At 31.3% G+C, this 18130-nt stretch overlaps 1 protein-coding gene across 3 annotated transcripts in view; it reads left to right on the top strand.

Moving 5' to 3' along the window:
- Positions 1–18130, top strand: part of LOC141448148 (uncharacterized) — a 195160-nt gene that overhangs the window by 77683 nt on the left and 99347 nt on the right. Inside the window, exon 1 of one of the 3 annotated variants that reach the window (XM_074116272.1) lies at positions 1298–3769. The exons of the other annotated variants lie outside the window; for them this stretch is intronic. The gene's annotated coding sequence lies outside the window, so the exon portion shown is untranslated. Of the gene's footprint in view, positions 1–1297; positions 3770–18130 lie in introns of those variants that run through there. 3 annotated transcript variants of the gene reach the window in all.

The raw sequence follows: 18130 nt of genomic DNA, 5'->3' as shown, positions 1-18130 counted from the left end.
TCAGTTTGAAAACCTGTTAATAATACCCGGAAGTATTGTTCAAGAAATCACGTCAATAATATCCGGTATTGGTGTGTAGTAGTGTTTTGAGCTAACCCGCTTGTTCTGAATCGAATCACCTCAATCAGATATGGAAGTTTTTCCACAATCGCAATACTCCCAAGACCTATATCCGTTTGGATTATCGTATTTTTCTAACCTACTTCCTGACAAAACGGAAGCCAGGTAATAGCTGCATTTTTAATAATTCTTGATTCCCCCGATATGACCCAACGTGAAGATGGGTTTGAAGGATTTTTTATTTTTTCTTGTTGACTTGTCTTAAGATGTACTGGAGGCTAACGATACTTATTTCGATTAATTCAACGAGTTGTACAATTCTAAGCGATTCCCTTTGAAATCTACGTGATTTTCCCTACTTTTGGATTTAAGAGAAGTTGAGAGTGTTTCCCCAATAGATTTATGTCCCTTCCTAGCTGAATTCTATTCAGCAAAAATCTGGATTTCATACAAAATAAGAAATAAGTGAGCAAATGTACACATGTCTGTCATCATTCTGTAGAAGAGGTAGGTTTAGTTTGAAGGCAACAGGAGGGTATACAATCAGCAGGGTATGCCGATATGGTGGTAGACCTTGAGTATGATACATCTCTGTGTATCTACTCTGACAGCAAATGACACAAGTCCATCGATCAGCTACAGATGAAAAGCTAGCCTAAGATATTTGTCAGCTCGTCAAATAAAAAGAGAGTATTTCTATTTCAGGAAATCCGCCCTTGACACCAAGCTAGCCACACTTCTCATAATGTCTTTCCTCTCTCTCTCACTCGCTTGTAAGAGAGAGAGAGAGAGAGATGTGGTGCTTCCACAGGAAATCATGTTTGATATTTGAAACAGTGGCAAGATACAAAAAGGTCTAACGGAAGTAGATACTCCCTTCCTATGTTCAATTATTTTTGATGGATTGAAAATTAGTTTAAGGTGAGAAATCTTGAAGTTGGAGACTTTTTAATCTGCTGTGGGAAGATTGCCAGAGATTGCCAGAGAAGACGTTCGGTACGACGCAGATGTGGAGTCACAGATTGGACGTAATTAATTGGTGAACAAAAAAGTGGAAGGGATTGGCTATGCAGTTAGCGTATTGGATTCCCACGCGGAGATCCCGGGTTCGAATCCAGGCTGCTGGCCTGTATATTTTTTCAGCTCACTGTCCAGTGATGGGCAGTGTTGTCTGTAACGAGAGAACACTGTCTGGAGGCCAGTAGTGCACTAAAAAAAGCTCCGGGCGCCAATAACCTCAGATGTTAACGCGTCTTAAAATGGCGAACAAAGAATTGTTAAAAAGTGTTTGGTTTCAAATAATTGTATGGAGCATTCGTTTCTTATTTTATTCGAGATGGGGTGCCGCCGAACTAAAAGTCCCTAGTTCAACAATTTTAACTAGTTCGTCTTAGTTTGCAATCTGGAATTGTGAACAGGTACGATTCCTCTACATTGACGATCTATTTGGCCCAAAGACAAAAAAAACAACTGCTCAAAAACAACGGTTAATGTAAAGCGCGTGTTGTTGTAAATGTGAATAACTAACATTTATATAGGACAAAGGCTGTTCTATAAATTCAGAATAGATAAAACGTATTATTAGGTTATCTTAGCTACAATTTATATTGATTTATTTTATTTATTAGAAAGAGGAATTCCTTCCAAGGAAGGAAGGAAGCAGGGACAAAGAAAAAAAATAACGTGTAGCTGTGTCATGGACACGGCCGTGTGTTGTACGTGAATACGTTTACGTAACGGGTTATATTTTTTATATAAAATATTTTTATTTAAGTATTTAGGATGAAATCAAGGAAACAAATCGACGATTGGACACAATCTATGCCTATACAGTCCGTTGTCGATGTAGAAGCGATTTCATCATCCACTTGCATAATTTCAACCGCCCCAGCTGCAGTAGTACTGTTGATCCGCTCGGCCGTATTCATTCTTTTACGTTCCCGGCACAGCTTGACTCGGTCATATGGTGTTTTATTATTACCATTCGATTGTTCTTGAGAAGCCCTTTCCAACCCTATACTATCTCTGTATTTGGTTTTGACTTTTCGACGCGTATAGGCCGATATTATATATTTTTGATAATATTTTTTTATTCTAACACCTTATTATATTCACTGCCACTATTTTACACTAATGTTTTATATACAATCGATAGATTTTGACGACAGCTAACGATTAAAACTTAAACGAACATCGTAGCGTCTCCGAGTCAAAAGTTGTACTAATTGCAAATCTCGATACGCAGCAAGATGATCTCAAAATGGCTGCGCTTTCCTCTCCACCGCACGCGATGCGTCACAGTCCTCGCTTATCGTAATGAATTCTGATGATCCTTTAGCTATCCAGTGGTCTAATTTAATTTTGGATGTAGACGATAGATTCGAAACTATAACGCCAAACTGTATCGCCCGATTTTGTTATCATTAGGTTTTTTGGATTGCCTCCATATGATAGCAAATTTAAAGCCGTATTCACGTCAAAAAAAAATCTCGTACGAAGTAGATAAATGGCCAGCCTGCTACTTCAATGCTAACAGCTGTTTCATAGCTATGACTTCTAGCTAGGCAAAGATTAGCGAAATCAAAGTTGAAAACTTGTTTCAAAATATCAGTAGAAATTTACCTACAAAAAAAAAGCTTAGAGTAGAACGAACCCGCACGAGTCATTGCTATAAACATCTCTTAATACGTATATTAGAACGGATGTATTAAATCTTCGATGTGTCAACAAAAAAAAAAAACAGTTGGTATCATTGGTTCTTTCCAATTTGGTCACCTTCCTGCTCCAACTTTGTCTAATTTTAATATCTGTTTGACGCAGTAACAAAAAAAAAAAAAAAATATGGCGTTTTATACTTGCGTAATACATTTATTTCCAGAAAATGCCAGTTACATGATTTCATCTTAAAAATTCTCCTAAAACTGGAAGGACTTTGAAAAGTTTACATGTTTTTTTGTTTCTTTTGAAGTCCTGTAAAAAAGGTGCAAAGATGATGTCACAATCACTTACTCCTAATCCTGGTCGAAGGAACAATACGTAGTAACCTGCCCAGCAAGTTGGTAGCACTGGTTACCTTATTCTCAAATCACTTTATGACAATGTGAGGGGGGGCCAAGTTTAAAGAAAATCGTTTTAGAACAAAACAAAAACTGAAAAATCATTCATTTCCGGTTGGCTGATTATATCGAGAGGTTATCGCCGGATGCGACAGTGGAACCCTCAATTAAAAGTATTAAAATATCACCAATTTTACTTACCAAATCCTTTGAGATATTGCGACGAAATTCTTAAATATATTTTAGAGAAAACAAAAGAAATCACTCTTCAAATCAATTTTACAAAAATGAAAATTTTGAAATGCTTTTTAAATTTAAAATATTTTACATTAAAATCATGCCAATGGAACCTATTAAAGTGATTGCTAACAAAATACAAAGAGGGCTCCACCATTGCTAAAGTCAAATACGTAATTGCGCCAAAACTGATGTACGTACATGTCAAATAACCTGCTCCACTATAAGTTGTGTAACAGTGCAGACAAAAGTCTTGAAGAGAGGTTATGTGTGCTCGATGTAAATTATAATTTATCAGTTTGTTTTCCAAAATTGAAATAAGTATTAAAGAATCTGAACAATGAGTTATAAACTTGGGATTAAAGAATTTGAAGCAAGCATTCTTTTGAAGTACACTAGGCACTTGAAGTACTCAGGTATTTGTCACAAGATTTTGTTTTTTTTTTGTGAAATAAACAGCTTTTGATGAATTTTTATTTCTGTGTAGTGTGAAATAAGTAGAGGGTCAAATTATTTTGTAGTGAAGTCGAGCTAAAATGGGCCATTCGTAAAATTTATCACAAAATTCTTGAACAAATTGCTGACTTTCATTTATGTGAAATGTTTCACCTTCTCAGCATCAGTGAACATCTTTTTTTTGGACATATTTACACACTGTCAAGTTTCTTAATTGAACTCAAATCTGTAATTAGAAATTTCTAGTGTAAAAAAGAAGAAGAAAACAGCTTCTTAACTTTTTGTTCCATTTCACAAGATACTTCTTCTTAATCTTTTATTCTCTTGTTGCAACTTTTTTTAATGAAAGTTTTGTCTTTCTTTTTCTTGATATAGTTTTCTAAATTGTAAATTTAAATCAATCTTCTTATCCATTCTTTTTACACCAAAAAGAATTCTTTCTTAACTAAATATAGTCTGCCTGGTATAAAATTTTAATAATTCTATTCTACCTTACTTCTTTTTTAATAATAGTCCAGTCGTAGAGGCCTTAAAGTCTGCAAAGTTTTTAATTTTATGACGGTATAATGTTCTTTAGAAAATTTGAATTGTAATTCGGGTGATTATTATTCAAGACGGGTGCCCTAAGGGGTAATAAAGGACCTAAACCACCACAGATGGGCGCGCTTTCCTAGCCGACAGAATGCCCTAAAACTCAAACTAACAAAAATTATTAATAAATCTTAGAATTTAATTGTACTTTAATTTTAATCACAGAATTAATTTTGATTTCAATCGATAATCAAATTGATTTAATCATCAAAGGAATGTGTCGCATTCTATTGACATTATTATTAATTTGATCTTTTTTCTCTTGTTTTTACGCCATTCTAAATACAATAAAATTCAATTATATTCGTAAAATATGGCAAGAAAAAGTCATGCGAGTGTTCATACGAGATTCTTTTCATGAGAAAGTAAAGTGAAGCTGTCGAATATTGGCAAAAACTAATCGAAAACAATCTTAATAAAAAATCTCTTGAGAAATTGTGAATAAAAAAATAATTTAGGAAAATAAGTGAAAGATATTGTAGCGCCATTGTTAATACGCTTTGGCCCAGCCCATAACTGGTTTTCATTGGAAGGGGCGTGACTACACTAGAGGTGGGGCACGACCCGCCCACAGTCTACAACCTTACTGCCTTGTGATTGGCCACTACTTTAAACGCAATAATTTCAATGAAATAATTAATTTAAAAATTTTTCTCCAACATTTCTCCCATAGGTATTTGATAAACTATCGATTTAGGCAAGAAAAACAATTTCCCTACAAAAATACGTTAAATAATATTTCTTTTGGAATAATACTTCATGTTTTACCCAATTATCGTTAACAGAAACCTAAAAGTTAAGAATTTGTATTGTTTTATCGTGAAATAGTAAAAGAGAAATGAGCATACTGTAGACTTGTAAGCCGCCATTAAATAGGCGGCAATCTTACTTTATACTCCATCTAGTGGAGAACTCTAGTGGCAATTTTTGTAAACATAAATGTAGTTTCTACATTTATAATTCATATTTAATCATGTTCACGACTTATTAGACTTTTATAGGACTACCTTACACTCATATTTAAACATGTTGGTCACCCACTAGACTTACAACTTACATTCACATCTAGACTTGTATAGGTCTATCTTAAACTCATATTTAACAATGTTGACGACTCACTAGGCTTATATAGGTCTATCTTAAACTAATATTTAACCATGTTGATGACTCACTAGACCTATATAGAACCACCTTACACTCACATTTAACCATGTTGATGACTCACTAGACCTACATAGAACCACCTTACACTCACATTTGATCATATTGACAATTTACTAGACTTACATAGGTCTATATTGAACTCATATTTAACCATGTTGATGACTCACTAGGCCTATATAGAACCACCTTACACTCACATTTAACCATGTTGATGACTCACTAGACCTACATAGAACCACCTTACACTCACATTTGATCATATTGACAATTTACTAGACTTACATAGGTCTATATTGAACTCATATTTAACCATGTTGATGACTCACTAGGCCTATATAGAACCACCTTACACTCACATTTAACCATGTTGATGACTCACTAGACCTACATAGAACCACCTTACACTCACATTTGATCATATTGACAATTTACTAGACTTACATAGGTCTATATTGAACTCATATTTAACCATGTTGATGACTCACTAGACCTACATAGAACCACCTTACACTCACATTTAACCATGTTGATGACTCACTAGACCTACATAGAACCACCTTACACTCACATTTGATCATATTGACAATTTACTAGACTTACATAGGTCTATATTGAACTCATATTTAACCATGTTCATGACTCACTAGACCTGTATAGAACCACCTTACACTCACATTTGAGCATGTTAGGAACTCACATGACTTATTAGGTCCACCTTACACTGACATATTACCTTGGTGACTCACTAGACTTATTATATAGGACCATCTTACACTCATATTTAACCACGTGGGCGAATTTAATTCAATCAACTAATTTCGACGATTAAATTTTTTAATTTTAACCCCGATTAAAAGTAAATTTTAGAATAATTCAATGTGAATGTAGTTGATTAAGTTTTGGCCGATATCTTACTTTGTACCTACTAATTACTTACTAGATAGTGAATGCTGAAATTTGTTTTATCTAAGTGCTTAGATTTTCAGCCACGAAAATGGTTTCTAAAAACCTGTTTAGCTGATTGGTAAGGCACTATACACCCAGAGTTTCAGCTGGCTTTCTGCTACAGATTTCGAATCCGAGTAAATAGAGTTTCAGATGTCAACTAACCTTATAATCATTTCTCTTCTAAACTCAGCTGAACACTAATTATATTTCTGCCTTAATTTCTTGATTATACATCTTTTCTTCACTCACTTTACGTACAGAACTCTTTCTTTTTCAAATCTCTTAAGATGGTTAAATCATCTTCAAAGAGGTGTCGTGAATAAGTAAAGGATTCCTATATTTAAGTACTTTTCTTTTTGGGAAATCCTTTTGTAAATATTTTACCTGCTTTTCCGAGTACCTTTTTATAAAAAATTAAGCATCAAAGTTTTCTTACTTACTTATTAATAAGAGAGATGATAAAAATAGAATAGCTATTCGCTTATTTCTAGGTTCTGATTTAATTTGATAAATAATTCTAAGAAAACCTATCTATAGAAATAATGAAAATGTAATAAGTTTATAATTTATTCAGCTTAAAATTTTGAATTAAAATATTCATGCGGACCCTAAAAACCTCTTGGCATTCATTTGAGTAACTTAATCTATTGATTTTATAAATTTACTGAATGCCGGGTATAAACTAATCCCTTCGAAGGGAGTCGCCCTACATCCCTGAAACAACGAGCGAATAAAAAGTGTCTCAAGTCATCATTGAACCTGCAAATACTTTTCGTGGCTTCCTGGCACAAATCTTCTCCTTCTACCTTCTTGGAGAAAATTTTGAAATATGAAATAATATTTCAGGCAAGAGATTTCTAATGATTCTTGACAAAGAACATTGAAATCTAATGGACTTTTATAAAATATATTGTCCAGAATGCAAATGTTTCTTGAGAACTCAATTATTATTTCAGCTCTTATTATTATTATTTATATTGTTTTAAAGGAAAGTCTAAGATTGGTATGAAATAACTTGGTACAGTCATAATAGTTAGTGAGATATAGAAGGTTAAAGTTTGGTGGTTTTCAAATACGTTCAAATTTCAAACCTTCTTATCTCCGTTCTTATGTATTAGATTTCAATGATTTCTTTACCGAATTGTAGAGAAAAGTTAGCTCTATAACTGGTATAAATCGCAGTGTTTTAGTGATAATAGTTACTGAGATATAGAAGCTTAAATTTTGGAGGTTTGTAAATACGTTCAAATTTCAAACCTTTACATCTCCTTTCGTATTAATCAGATTTCAATGATTTCTTTACCGAATTGTAAAGAAAAGTTAGCTCTATAACTGGTATAAATCGCAGTGTTTTAGTGATAATAGTTAATGAGATATGGAAGGTTAAATTTTAGAGGTTTGCTAATACGTTCAAATTTCAAACCTTTACATCTCCTTTCGTATTTATCAGATTTCAATGAATTCTTTACCAAATTGTAGAGAAAAGTTAGCTGTATAACTGGTATAAATCGCAGTGATAATAGTTAATGAGATATGGAAGGTTAAATTTTAGAGGTTTGCAGATACGTTCAAATTTCAAACCTTTACATCTCCTTTCGTATTAATCAGATTTCAATGAATTCTTTACCAAATTGTAGAGAAAAGTTAGCTCTATAACTGGTATGAATCGCATTGTGTTATTGATAATAGTTAATGAGATATGGAAGGTTAAATTTTAGAGGTTTGCAGATACGTTCAAATTTCAAACCTTTACATCTCCTTTCGTATTAATCAGATTTCAATGAATTCTTTACCAAATTGTAGAGAAAAGTTAGCTGTATAACTGGTATAAATCGCAGTGATAATAGTTAATGAGATATGGAAGGTTAAATTTTAGAGGTTTGCAGATACGTTCAAATTTCAAACCTTTACATCTCCTTTCGTATTAATCAGATTTCAATGAATTCTTTACCAAATTGTAGAGAAAAGTTAGCTGTATAACTGGTATAAATCGCAGTGATAATAGTTAATGAGATATGGAAGGTTAAATTTTAGAGGTTTGCAGATACGTTCAAATTTCAAACCTTTACATCTCCTTTCGTATTAATCAGATTTCAATGAATTCTTTACCAAATTGTAGAGAAAAGTTAGCTGTATAACTGGTATAAATCGCAGTGATAATAGTTAATGAGATATGGAAGGTTAAATTTTAGAGGTTTGCAGATACGTTCAAATTTCAAACCTTTACATCTCCTTTCGTATTAATCAGATTTCAATGAATTCTTTACCAAATTGTAGAGAAAAGTTAGCTCTATAACTGGTATGAATCGCATTGTGTTATTGATAATAGTTAATGAGATATGGAAGGTTAAATTTTAGAGGTTTGCAGATACGTTCAAATTTCAAACCTTTACATCTCCTTTCGTATTAATCAGATTTCAATGAATTCTTTACCAAATTGTAGAGAAAAGTTAGCTCTATAACTGGTATGAATCGCATTGTGTTATTGATAATAGTTAATGAGATATGGAAGGTTAAATTTTAGAGGTTTGCAGATACGTTCAAATTTCAAACCTTTACATCTCCTTTCGTATTAATCAGATTTCAATGAATTCTTTACCAAATTGTAGAGAAAAGTTAGCTGTATAACTGGTATAAATCGCAGTGATAATAGTTAATGAGATATGGAAGGTTAAATTTTAGAGGTTTGCAGATACGTTCAAATTTCAAACCTTTACATCTCCTTTCGTATTAATCAGATTTCAATGAATTCTTTACCAAATTGTAGAGAAAAGTTAGCTGTATAACTGGTATAAATCGCAGTGATAATAGTTAATGAGATATGGAAGGTTAAATTTTAGAGGTTTGCAGATACGTTCAAATTTCAAACCTTTACATCTCCTTTCGTATTAATCAGATTTCAATGATTTCTTTACCGAATTGTAGAGAAAAGTTAGCTCTATAACTGGTATAAATCGCAATGTCTTAATGATAATAGTTTATGAGATATAGGAGGTTAAATTTTAGAGGTTTGCAAATACGTTCAAATTTCAAACCTTTACATCTCCTTTCGTATTTATCAGATTTCAATGAATTCTTTACCAAATTGTAGAGAAAAGTTAGCTCTATAACTGGTATAAATCGCAGTGTTTTAGTGATAATAGTTAATGAGATATGGAAGGTTAAATTTTAGAGGTTTGCAGATACGTTCAAATTTCAAACCTTTACATCTCCTTTCGTATTAATCAGATTTCAATGAATTCTTTACCAAATTGTAGAGAAAAGTTAGCTGTATAACTGGTATAAATCGCAATGTCTTAGTGATAATAGTTAATGAGATATGGAAGGTTAAATTTTAGAGGTTTGCAGATACGTTCAAATTTCAAACCTTTACATCTCCTTTCGTATTAATCAGATTTCAATGAATTCTTTACCAAATTGTAGAGAAAAGTTAGCTGTATAACTGGTATAAATCGCAGTGATAATAGTTAATGAGATATGGAAGGTTAAATTTTAGAGGTTTGCAGATACGTTCAAATTTCAAACCTTTACATCTCCTTTCGTATTAATCAGATTTCAATGAATTCTTTACCAAATTGTAGAGAAAAGTTAGCTCTATAACTGGTATGAATCGCATTGTGTTATTGATAATAGTTAATGAGATATGGAAGGTTAAATTTTAGAGGTTTGCAGATACGTTCAAATTTCAAACCTTTACATCTCCTTTCGTATTAATCAGATTTCAATGAATTCTTTACCAAATTGTAGAGAAAAGTTAGCTGTATAACTGGTATAAATCGCAGTGATAATAGTTAATGAGATATGGAAGGTTAAATTTTAGAGGTTTGCAGATACGTTCAAATTTCAAACCTTTACATCTCCTTTCGTATTAATCAGATTTCAATGAATTCTTTACCAAATTGTAGAGAAAAGTTAGCTGTATAACTGGTATAAATCGCAGTGATAATAGTTAATGAGATATGGAAGGTTAAATTTTAGAGGTTTGCAGATACGTTCAAATTTCAAACCTTTACATCTCCTTTCGTATTAATCAGATTTCAATGAATTCTTTACCAAATTGTAGAGAAAAGTTAGCTCTATAACTGGTATGAATCGCATTGTGTTATTGATAATAGTTAATGAGATATGGAAGGTTAAATTTTAGAGGTTTGCAGATACGTTCAAATTTCAAACCTTTACATCTCCTTTCGTATTAATCAGATTTCAATGAATTCTTTACCAAATTGTAGAGAAAAGTTAGCTCTATAACTGGTATAAATCGCAGTGATAATAGTTAATGAGATATGGAAGGTTAAATTTTAGAGGTTTGCAGATACGTTCAAATTTCAAACCTTTACATCTCCTTTCGTATTAATCAGATTTCAATGATTTCTTTACCGAATTGTAGAGAAAAGTTAGCTCTATAACTGGTATAAATCGCAATGTCTTAATGATAATAGTTTATGAGATATAGGAGGTTAAATTTTAGAGGTTTGCAAATACGTTCAAATTTCAAACCTTTACATCTCCTTTCGTATTTATCAGATTTCAATGAATTCTTTACCAAATTGTAGAGAAAAGTTAGCTCTATAACTGGTATAAATCGCAGTGTTTTAGTGATAATAGTTAATGGGATATGGAAGGTTAAATTTTAGAGGTTTGCAGATACGTTCAAATTTCAAACCTTTACATCTCCTTTCGTATTAATCAGATTTCAATGAATTCTTTACCAAATTGTAGAGAAAAGTTAGCTGTATAACTGGTATAAATCGCAATGTCTTAGTGATAATAGTTAATGAGATATGGAAGGTTAAATTTTAGAGGTTTGCAGATACGTTCAAATTTCAAACCTTTACATCTCCTTTCGTATTAATCAGATTTCAATGATTTCTTTACCGAATTGTAGAGAAAAGTTAGCTCTATAACTGGTATAAATCGCAATGTCTTAATGATAATAGTTTATGAGATATAGGAGGTTAAATTTTAGAGGTTTGCAAATACGTTCAAATTTCAAACCTTTACATCTCCTTTCGTATTTATCAGATTTCAATGAATTCTTTACCAAATTGTAGAGAAAAGTTAGCTCTATAACTGGTATAAATCGCAGTGTTTTAGTGATAATAGTTAATGAGATATGGAAGGTTAAATTTTAGAGGTTTGCAGATACGTTCAAATTTCAAACCTTTACATCTCCTTTCGTATTAATCAGATTTCAATGAATTCTTTACCAAATTGTAGAGAAAAGTTAGCTCTATAACTGGTATAAATCGCAGTGATAATAGTTAATGAGATATGGAAGGTTAAATTTTAGAGGTTTGCAGATACGTTCAAATTTCAAACCTTTACATCTCCTTTCGTATTAATCAGATTTCAATGAATTCTTTACCAAATTGTAGAGAAAAGTTAGCTGTATAACTGGTATAAATCGCAGTGATAATAGTTAATGAGATATGGAAGGTTAAATTTTAGAGGTTTGCAGATACGTTCAAATTTCAAACCTTTACATCTCCTTTCGTATTAATCAGATTTCAATGAATTCTTTACCAAATTGTAGAGAAAAGTTAGCTGTATAACTGGTATAAATCGCAGTGATAATAGTTAATGAGATATGGAAGGTTAAATTTTAGAGGTTTGCAGATACGTTCAAATTTCAAACCTTTACATCTCCTTTCGTATTAATCAGATTTCAATGAATTCTTTACCAAATTGTAGAGAAAAGTTAGCTGTATAACTGGTATAAATCGCAGTGATAATAGTTAATGAGATATGGAAGGTTAAATTTTAGAGGTTTGCAGATACGTTCAAATTTCAAACCTTTACATCTCCTTTCGTATTAATCAGATTTCAATGAATTCTTTACCAAATTGTAGAGAAAAGTTAGCTCTATAACTGGTATGAATCGCATTGTGTTATTGATAATAGTTAATGAGATATGGAAGGTTAAATTTTAGAGGTTTGCAGATACGTTCAAATTTCAAACCTTTACATCTCCTTTCGTATTAATCAGATTTCAATGAATTCTTTACCAAATTGTAGAGAAAAGTTAGCTCTATAACTGGTATGAATCGCATTGTGTTATTGATAATAGTTAATGAGATATGGAAGGTTAAATTTTAGAGGTTTGCAGATACGTTCAAATTTCAAACCTTTACATCTCCTTTCGTATTAATCAGATTTCAATGAATTCTTTACCAAATTGTAGAGAAAAGTTAGCTGTATAACTGGTATAAATCGCAGTGATAATAGTTAATGAGATATGGAAGGTTAAATTTTAGAGGTTTGCAGATACGTTCAAATTTCAAACCTTTACATCTCCTTTCGTATTAATCAGATTTCAATGAATTCTTTACCAAATTGTAGAGAAAAGTTAGCTGTATAACTGGTATAAATCGCAGTGATAATAGTTAATGAGATATGGAAGGTTAAATTTTAGAGGTTTGCAGATACGTTCAAATTTCAAACCTTTACATCTCCTTTCGTATTAATCAGATTTCAATGATTTCTTTACCGAATTGTAGAGAAAAGTTAGCTCTATAACTGGTATAAATCGCAATGTCTTAATGATAATAGTTTATGAGATATAGGAGGTTAAATTTTAGAGGTTTGCAAATACGTTCAAATTTCAAACCTTTACATCTCCTTTCGTATTTATCAGATTTCAATGAATTCTTTACCAAATTGTAGAGAAAAGTTAGCTCTATAACTGGTATAAATCGCAGTGTTTTAGTGATAATAGTTAATGAGATATGGAAGGTTAAATTTTAGAGGTTTGCAGATACGTTCAAATTTCAAACCTTTACATCTCCTTTCGTATTAATCAGATTTCAATGAATTCTTTACCAAATTGTAGAGAAAAGTTAGCTGTATAACTGGTATAAATCGCAATGTCTTAGTGATAATAGTTAATGAGATATGGAAGGTTAAATTTTAGAGGTTTGCAGATACGTTCAAATTTCAAACCTTTACATCTCCTTTCGTATTAATCAGATTTCAATGAATTCTTTACCAAATTGTAGAGAAAAGTTAGCTGTATAACTGGTATAAATCGCAGTGATAATAGTTAATGAGATATGGAAGGTTAAATTTTAGAGGTTTGCAGATACGTTCAAATTTCAAACCTTTACATCTCCTTTCGTATTAATCAGATTTCAATGAATTCTTTACCAAATTGTAGAGAAAAGTTAGCTCTATAACTGGTATGAATCGCATTGTGTTATTGATAATAGTTAATGAGATATGGAAGGTTAAATTTTAGAGGTTTGCAGATACGTTCAAATTTCAAACCTTTACATCTCCTTTCGTATTAATCAGATTTCAATGAATTCTTTACCAAATTGTAGAGAAAAGTTAGCTGTATAACTGGTATAAATCGCAGTGATAATAGTTAATGAGATATGGAAGGTTAAATTTTAGAGGTTTGCAGATACGTTCAAATTTCAAACCTTTACATCTCCTTTCGTATTAATCAGATTTCAATGAATTCTTTACCAAATTGTAGAGAAAAGTTAGCTGTATAACTGGTATAAATCGCAGTGATAATAGTTAATGAGATATGGAAGGTTAAATTTTAGAGGTTTGCAGATACGTTCAAATTTCAAACCTTTACATCTCCTTTCGTATTAATCAGATTTCAATGAATTCTTTACCAAATTGTAGAGAAAAGTTAGCTCTATAACTGGTATGAATCGCATTGTGTTATTGATAATAGTTAATGAGATATGGAAGGTTAAATTTTAGAGGTTTGCAGATACGTTCAAATTTCAAACCTTTACATCTCCTTTCGTATTAATCAGATTTCAATGAATTCTTTACCAAATTGTAGAGAAAAGTTAGCTCTATAACTGGTATGAATCGCATTGTGTTATTGATAATAGTTAATGAGATATGGAAGGTTAAATTTTAGAGGTTTGCAGATACGTTCAAATTTCAAACCTTTACATCTCCTTTCGTATTAATCAGATTTCAATGAATTCTTTACCAAATTGTAGAGAAAAGTTAGCTGTATAACTGGTATAAATCGCAGTGATAATAGTTAATGAGATATGGAAGGTTAAATTTTAGAGGTTTGCAGATACGTTCAAATTTCAAACCTTTACATCTCCTTTCGTATTAATCAGATTTCAATGAATTCTTTACCAAATTGTAGAGAAAAGTTAGCTGTATAACTGGTATAAATCGCAGTGATAATAGTTAATGAGATATGGAAGGTTAAATTTTAGAGTTTTGCAGATACGTTCAAATTTCAAACCTTTACATCTCCTTTCGTATTAATCAGATTTCAATGATTTCTTTACCGAATTGTAGAGAAAAGTTAGCTCTATAACTGGTATAAATCGCAATGTCTTAATGATAATAGTTTATGAGATATAGGAGGTTAAATTTTAGAGGTTTGCAAATACGTTCAAATTTCAAACCTTTACATCTCCTTTCGTATTTATCAGATTTCAATGAATTCTTTACCAAATTGTAGAGAAAAGTTAGCTCTATAACTGGTATAAATCGCAGTGTTTTAGTGATAATAGTTAATGAGATATGGAAGGTTAAATTTTAGAGGTTTGCAGATACGTTCAAATTTCAAACCTTTACATCTCCTTTCGTATTAATCAGATTTCAATGAATTCTTTACCAAATTGTAGAGAAAAGTTAGCTGTATAACTGGTATAAATCGCAATGTCTTAGTGATAATAGTTAATGAGATATGGAAGGTTAAATTTTAGAGGTTTGCAGATACGTTCAAATTTCAAACCTTTACATCTCCTTTCGTATTAATCAGATTTCAATGAATTCTTTACCAAATTGTAGAGAAAAGTTAGCTGTATAACTGGTATAAATCGCAGTGATAATAGTTAATGAGATATGGAAGGTTAAATTTTAGAGGTTTGCAGATACGTTCAAATTTCAAACCTTTACATCTCCTTTCGTATTAATCAGATTTCAATGAATTCTTTACCAAATTGTAGAGAAAAGTTAGCTCTATAACTGGTATGAATCGCATTGTGTTATTGATAATAGTTAATGAGATATGGAAGGTTAAATTTTAGAGGTTTGCAAATACGTTCAAATTTCAAACCTTTACATCTCCTTTCGTATTTATCAGATTTCAATGAATTCTTTACCAAATTGTAGAGAAAAGTTAGCTCTATAACTGGTATAAATCGCAGTGATAATAGTTAATGAGATATGGAAGGTTAAATTTTAGAGGTTTGCAGATACGTTCAAATTTCAAACCTTTACATCTCCTTTCGTATTAATCAGATTTCAATGAATTCTTTACCAAATTGTAGAGAAAAGTTAGCTGTATAACTGGTATAAATCGCAGTGATAATAGTTAATGAGATATGGAAGGTTAAATTTTAGAGGTTTGCAGATACGTTCAAATTTCAAACCTTTACATCTCCTTTCGTATTAATCAGATTTCAATGAATTCTTTACCAAATTGTAGAGAAAAGTTAGCTCTATAACTGGTATGAATCGCATTGTGTTATTGATAATAGTTAATGAGATATGGAAGGTTAAATTTTAGAGGTTTGCAGATACGTTCAAATTTCAAACCTTTACATCTCCTTTCGTATTAATCAGATTTCAATGAATTCTTTACCAAATTGTAGAGAAAAGTTAGCTCTATAACTGGTATAAATCGCAGTGATAATAGTTAATGAGATATGGAAGGTTAAATTTTAGAGGTTTGCAGATACGTTCAAATTTCAAACCTTTACATCTCCTTTCGTATTAATCAGATTTCAATGATTTCTTTACCGAATTGTAGAGAAAAGTTAGCTCTATAACTGGTATAAATCGCAATGTCTTAATGATAATAGTTTATGAGATATAGGAGGTTAAATTTTAGAGGTTTGCAAATACGTTCAAATTTCAAACCTTTACATCTCCTTTCGTATTTATCAGATTTCAATGAATTCTTTACCAAATTGTAGAGAAAAGTTAGCTCTATAACTGGTATAAATCGCAGTGTTTTAGTGATAATAGTTAATGAGATATGGAAGGTTAAATTTTAGAGGTTTGCAGATACGTTCAAATTTCAAACCTTTACATCTCCTTTCGTATTAATCAGATTTCAATGAATTCTTTACCAAATTGTAGAGAAAAGTTAGCTGTATAACTGGTATAAATCGCAATGTCTTAGTGATAATAGTTAATGAGATATGGAAGGTTAAATTTTAGAGGTTTGCAGATACGTTCAAATTTCAAACCTTTACATCTCCTTTCGTATTAATCAGATTTCAATGATTTCTTTACCGAATTGTAGAGAAAAGTTAGCTCTATAACTGGTATAAATCGCAATGTCTTAATGATAATAGTTTATGAGATATAGGAGGTTAAATTTTAGAGGTTTGCAAATACGTTCAAATTTCAAACCTTTACATCTCCTTTCGTATTTATCAGATTTCAATGAATTCTTTACCAAATTGTAGAGAAAAGTTAGCTCTATAACTGGTATAAATCGCAGTGTTTTAGTGATAATAGTTAATGAGATATGGAAGGTTAAATTTTAGAGGTTTGCAGATACGTTCAAATTTCAAACCTTTACATCTCCTTTCGTATTAATCAGATTTCAATGAATTCTTTACCAAATTGTAGAGAAAAGTTAGCTCTATAACTGGTATAAATCGCAGTGATAATAGTTAATGAGATATGGAAGGTTAAATTTTAGAGGTTTGCAGATACGTTCAAATTTCAAACCTTTACATCTCCTTTCGTATTAATCAGATTTCAATGATTTCTTTACCGAATTGTAGAGAAAAGTTAGCTCTATAACTGGTATAAATCGCAGTGTTCTAGTGATAATAGTTAATGAGATATGGAAGGTTAAATTTTAGAGGTTTGCAAATACCTTCAAATTTTAAACCTTTACATCTCCTTTCGTATTAATCAGATTTCAATGAATTCTTTACCAAATTGTAGAGAAAAGTTAGCTCTATAACTGGTATAAATCGCAGTGTTTTAGTGATAATAGTTAATGAGATATGGAAGGTTAAATTTTAGAGGTTTGCAGATACGTTCAAATTTCAAACCTTTACATCTCCTTTCGTATTTATCAGATTTCAATGAATTCTTTACCAAATTGTAGAGAAAAGTTAGCTCTATAACTGGTATGAATCGCATTGTGTTATTGATAATAGTTAATGAGATATAGAAGGTTAAATATTGACTTCTTCTACTTCTCCTTTGTATTATTATTATTTTCTACGAAGGTGCTCTATTACAATAACTTCCTTAGCTGTATTTTTGTAGGAGATATAAATTGATAAAATTTGGGTACTTTACATTTCCTTCATATTTGGAATCGCTACATCTTCTGTTCTATTCCCCTGTTCTGTTCTTGTCAATATTTCATTCATAATTGTTGAGAAAAATATGTTACTTGAATTGAATATAATTGGATTTCAGACTACATCCTGATAGAGTTGCTGAATGTTCGTTAGATTAGTAATTGGTAAGTTCAGAAGGAAGGATGATTTTCCACAATAGCAACGAGATTGAAAAGAAAAATAGTTTTCTTTTTATCCAGGAAAAAAAAGAGGGGGAAAAACACGTGGCAATTTTTCCTCATTTATTTCTTATAAAATGAACAATAATCTCTTATGAAAACCATTTATTATCGCAAATATGAAGATCGTGAA

This window comes from Rhodnius prolixus, unplaced genomic scaffold, assembly GCF_049639745.1.
Source record: "Rhodnius prolixus isolate KJV_2025 unplaced genomic scaffold, Rpr scaffold_13, whole genome shotgun sequence".
Lineage (NCBI taxonomy): Eukaryota > Metazoa > Arthropoda > Insecta > Hemiptera > Reduviidae > Rhodnius > Rhodnius prolixus.
The sequence above is the reverse complement of the archived record's forward strand: the minus strand, read 5'-3'. Positions and strand labels throughout refer to the sequence as shown.